This window comes from Chrysochloris asiatica, unplaced genomic scaffold, assembly GCF_000296735.1.
Source record: "Chrysochloris asiatica unplaced genomic scaffold, ChrAsi1.0 scaffold00014, whole genome shotgun sequence".
In the NCBI taxonomy this organism is placed as follows: domain Eukaryota; kingdom Metazoa; phylum Chordata; class Mammalia; order Afrosoricida; family Chrysochloridae; genus Chrysochloris; species Chrysochloris asiatica.
Window position 1 is genome coordinate 18894356 of NW_006408532.1, and position 5953 is coordinate 18900308.

Sequence of the window (5953 nt, forward strand, 5' to 3'; positions counted from 1 at the left end):
CTGGAAAATTCTGCAAAGTGATATAGTGGTGGTTTTGAATTTGGAGATTGTCAATGCCACTGTAACAATAGTTCATGTTATGCAGCCTTTGTGTCCAGTCGCAGGATAATCCAACTTAACTTGTGAGGCTACTATTGCTTTTCAAATGACTCTCCATGGTAACGACCAAACCATTTATTTATGATATTTGTGACCAGCAAAAAGTTACTTGGCAATACTGTCTGCAGTGAGGCAACAGAGATTCGGTTAGCTTGGTCCACAGTTATCCTGGAGGAAAATGTATTGTTTTACAACTGAAAGTAGAACTTTCTTCTACATATTTGAGTAAATTATTAACATCTCAATGCAAGTAGCTCAGTGATGAAGATCTTAATGAAGTAAGAATAAGCAAGGAATCATTAAAGAATATGATTAATAAGTAATAGAAAGTAGCCCAACCACAATCTGTTATTATTCAACTACTTTCAGATGCATTCTTGAACATCAATTTTGAAATAAAAAAAATTAAGGTGGGTAAGAATAATTTGTAGGATGTACAAAACCATTAAGGAACTAAGAAACACCTTTCCTTTTATAACAGGTATGCACTTTTTGTTGGACGTATTAGGAATCTTCAGTTTGGTTCTGACTCATAGCGACTCTGAAGAACAGAACAAAACATTGTCTGGTCCTGCACCATTCTCACAATTGTTTTCTGGTTGAGCTCATTGCTGTTTCTGCCATTGTGTCCGTCCATCTCTTGGGGGTCTTCCTCTCCTTTATTGACGTGCTATCTTACCAAACATGATGTCAGTCTCCAGGGATTGGTTCCTTCTGACAACATGTCTGAAGTACCAGAGACCAAATCTCTCCATCCTGGTTTCTAAGGAAATTCAATTCCTGGCTGCACTTCTACCAACACTGATTTGTTTCTCTGACAGTTTATGGTACTTTTAATATTCTTCACTAACACCATAATTCAAAGCATTGATTCTTCTAGGGTCTGCCTTATTCAGTATCCTACTTTCTTATGCATATGAAGCAATTGAAAATACCATGACTTGGGTCCAACCAACCCCTCTCAATCCTCAAACTGATCTGCTCTTGAACACTTTAAAAGAAGTCTTTTGCAGATTTGTCTAATGCAGTGTGTCATTTGATTTCTTGGCTGCTGCTTCCATGAGTGTTGACTGTGGATCTACACACAATGAAGACTTTGACAACTTCAGTCTTTGCTTCATTTATTATGATGTTATTTATTGGCCAGATTGTAGGGACTTTCATTTTCTTTACATTGAAATGTAATCCATACTGAAGGTTGTAGTCTTAGATTTCATCAATATTTCATATCCTCTTAGCTTTCAGCAAGCAAGGTTGTGCCATCTGTATATCATAGGTTGTTAGTGAGTTTTCCTTCAATCCTGATCCCAAAATCTTCCTCATATAATCCAGTTTCTTTATTTGTTCAGCATACAGATTGAATACGTATGGTGAAAGGATACAACACTTGTGCATTCCTCTCCTGATTTTAAACCATTCAGTATCCCCTTGTTCTGTTCGAATGACTGCCTTTTGGATTGTGTGCAGATTCCTGATGAGCACAGTAAGTGTTCTGAAATACCCTTTCTTTGCAATGCTATCTATAATTTGTCATGATCTGCATTTCTGTATATACTAGGAGCCCTGGTGTGGCACTGTAGGATGAGCATTAGATTGCTAATCAAAAGGTCAGCAGTTCAAACCTACCAGTTGCTCCTTAGAAACTCTATATAGGGTTGCTATGAGTCAGAACTGATTCATCGGCAATTAATAACAAGAAATTGAAAAAAATGTTTGATCTTTCATCTAAGTGTCACTAAACTGGTATTTCAGGAAGTTTCACAAATCTAGAGCATATCTCTGAAAAAACACTCTACAATGAGTTTTTGCTTTAGGCATAGTTTTACATATTTATTAAAAGAGCATATTCCATATCATTTCTGAGTTATACACGTTTGTTGTTGTTGTTAAGTACTGTGGAGTCATTTCTAACTCATGATGACCCTGCACAGGGTTTCTGAGGCTGTAAATCTTTACGGGAGCAGAACATCTCATCTTTCTCCTGAGGAACTGCTGGTAGTTTCGAACTGCTGACCTTGATGTTGGCAGCCTGACTCATAATCACTGTGCTACCAGAGCTCCTTTATATATGTTTATGAGGTTAAATTTACAATATTGCTCTGATAGTTGTTACTTAAATGAGTATGTACATATTAAAGAATTACCTATATTCCTAAATTATCTGTCTACATTTATGTATATTTTTTCTGAACACTACCACTTGTCTGTCAGTTTGTCATATTATGGTGGCTTTTGTATTTCTAAACAAAAGCATGAAATGAAAGAAAACAAATAAATTTACTAGACCTATTTATTCTATAGAGAATGAACTTATCTTGGTGATAAAAGTTAGAGTTAAACGATTATGGGATTATTGTTGATGTTAAATGCCCTCAAGTCAGTTTTTACTCATAGGAACACTATATAGGATTTCCAAGGAGAAACTGGTGTGTTTGAACCACCAACCTTATGGTTAGTGCTTATCATACAGTGTCACAACATACAGGATAGAGGACTGCTTTGTATATATAAATACAATGTTTCAAACATTCACAAGTCACATTAACACTTTATACTTTAACTTTTTGTTCTTATTCAAGATTTCTGTTAGCTGTTGTTGCTCAAATAATATCTGCATTTGAAAAATATTTATCCATGAACCATTAGTGGATTATATATACATTTATATGCACTATTATGTTTATGATTGCATTCTAAATATTAGTAAAACAGCTCAATATTGTTTCTACTTACTAGTTTACTTATACACATGTCTTAGGCTGGATTTTATAGATAAGAAAACCAGTGATATATATATATATTTATAGGAAGTCCTGGTGTGGTGCTGTGGGTTAATGTGTTGGAGTGTGAAGTCAGTTTGAACTGCAAGGTCAGTGGTTCAAGCTCACCAGCTACTCCTTGGAAACCCTATACAGGGTCCCTATGGGTCAGAACCAACTCTACAGCACTTAACAACAACAAATATATATGTATATATATACATATGTGTTTATATATATATATATATGTAGAGAGAGAGAGAGAGAGAGAGAGAGAAGTTAATTATTTAAAAAAATAGCTTATTAATTGTACAGTTCCAGGTCCCAGCAGAAGAGAGAGAGAGTGTTTGCCGCTTGCTCATTAGATTGGAAGGAGACCACCCTCTCCTCTGCCCCCCCCAAAAAGGATGTATCCCTTTAATTGACTGACTGTTCATAGCCACTCATCATAGAATTAACTACGCTTAAATTAGGTTTCATCACCGTGGGAATAAGCACAATTTAACTGCTAAGCCTCTGGAAATCCTGTACTAGTCAACTTCATACAGAACCCTAACCATCCAACACATAAAAATTGAAATCTTGGAATGCTTGTTGCTGTTGTTAGGTGCTGTTGAGTCGATTCCAATCCATATTGACCCTGTATAGGGTTTCTGAGGAGCAGCTGGTGAGATTGAACCGCCGACCTTGCAGTTCAAACATCTTTGCAGTCTGGCACATTAACCCACAGCGCTACACCAGGACTCCCTTGGAATACTTAGCAATTTATAATTTATACAATCTAAGATTTACCTTTTATCGATGAGTAAACCCAGAGAGGCTAAATTATTTAAGTTTCCAAAATTCTGACCTTGATGGGTTACGTTATTTCTACTAAATTAGTAATAAAAAATTCAAAGATAACTGAAAAAAGTTTACTTTAGGAAATCAGTTATCATTTTCTCTAATATAGAAAAATAAAGGGGGAATGTTTGACATATTATGTTTCTCACTTTTTTCCCCTTTTAATTTGCTACTGTTTGTGTGGCACTGTGGATTAATGTCCTGGACTGCATAGTTGGTTTGAACAGCAAGGTTGGCTGTTCAAGATCACTAGCTGCTCCTTGGAAGCCCTACACAGGGTCGCTATGGGTCAGAACGGACTTGACGGCACATAACAACAACAACAGATGTAGCATACATTTGTTTTTATCTTATGTCTTTTCTGTTGGTAAATAGAAATATAATTGATATTTTAATTCTCACCTTGTGTCCAGCCATACTGCTAAACACATTTATAAATTTTGATAGCTTACTTGTAGACATTTTTGTTTTGGTGGTGGTGGTAATATGTCATGGAGTTGGTTCTGACTCAGCGACCCTGTATAGGGTTTCCGAGGAGTGACTGATGAATTTGAACCACTGACCTTGCATTTAGCTTATGGCTAGTTGTCAGTGCTTATCCTACACAACCCCAGGAGTCCAATTTATTATTTATCATACAATTCATGATACACCTGAAATGAGGTGGTCTGGGATATTTACAGACCAAGGAACAAATAAAGCCAGGGCAATCCAAATAGTTTCGATGAGTTTTTATCCCTCAGAATTGTGTTTGATTAAGAAGTTAGAAGATGGCTGTCATCTTGTGTGTGAGCCTAATCTCAGCTGGTCCACCAAAGACCCCCTGAGCGCCAGCCCTAGTCCCCTGCACAGCCCCATTTCCACTCCCACATGAAAGAAATGATGACAGAAAGGATCATGAATCAGGAACACGTCGCCAAACTGCAGGCACAAGTGCACATTGGTGGAAAAGGAACTGCTCACAGAAAAAAGGTGGTTCATAAAACAGCCACAGCAGATGATAAAAAACTTCAGTTCTCCTTAAAAAATTGGGGTTAAATAATATGTCTGGTATTAAAGAGGTGAATATGTTCACAAACCAAAGAACAATGATCTACTTTAACAATCCTAAAGTTCAGGCATCTTTGGCAGCCAACACTTTCACCATTACAGGCTCCACTGAGACAAGCAGCTGACAGAACTGCTCCCCAGTATCTTGAACCAGCTTGGCGCAGACAGTCTGACTAGTTTAAGAACAGTGGCTGAAGCTCTGCCCACACAATCTGTGGATGGAAAAGCATCACTTGCTACTGGAAAGGAGGATGATGATGAAGTTTCAGATCCTGTGGAAATTTTTGATGAGGCATCCAAGAATGAGGCTAACTGAGAGAGTTAACTTCTGAAGAAGATACAACTTGCAGAAGTTACTTGGAGCTGCTATTTTATCTTACTACTGCTTTTTCGATTTGTTTTATGTATCTGATAAAATATAGATTTCTAATATTTATAAGCCCAAACTCTTTGGACATTGCACTTCTTTTCAGTTTTTGCTTATACATAATTCATTCTTTGCAGCCAATTACGCTGAAGAAGCCTGGGAATAAATTTGAGACAAATGTTAATAAAATTCTTTGCTTAGTTAAAAAAAAAAAAAAGAAGTTAGAAGATGCATGACTGAGGGATCAATGTCAGTAGAGCAGACTCTCAAATAACCAGATGTCTGTTTGTCTGGACTGCAGAAGTTAAAGAGTAGGGTCTATTGACTATACATACATCCACAGAAACAAGCTAATTACTATTTCGAAATGTTCAGTTACTTACTATGTTAAACTTTTGCTCTGTGGAATCAGATAGCAGCCATGCTCTTGCACCTGGGCATAAGTGACTTCATCTTATTTTCAGCTTCCATAGCCACACTCTTCATTACTTTTACGCAAGTTTTATCAGGTTTTTATATCAAGGTTGTATTTGTTTCTCAAATGACTTAGGATGTGTTCTGTCTTTAATTGATGAAAGAATTTTGGGAAATGATTTGTTATTTTCTCTTCAAATATTCCTTGATTCATTCCTCTCCTTACTTGGACCTTTACTTTCACATATTAAGTCTTTTCACCATGTTACTTATAGGTTTCTTAGATTACTTATATGTTTCTTAAATTGCATATTTCCCATCCATTTTTGTCCTTCCTTCAGGATACATTCTAGCCTGTCTTCCAGTTCCCATCTCTTTTCATCATCTGTAGTAATCTGCTTTTAAATCCACTATTGAGTTT

At 36.5% G+C, this 5953-nt stretch overlaps 1 pseudogene; it reads left to right on the forward strand.

Annotated features, from left to right (window-relative positions):
- The first annotated feature begins 4598 nt into the window (after positions 1 to 4598).
- Positions 4599 to 5067, forward strand: LOC102823892 (annotated as a pseudogene).
- The last annotated feature ends 886 nt before the right edge of the window (positions 5068 to 5953 follow it).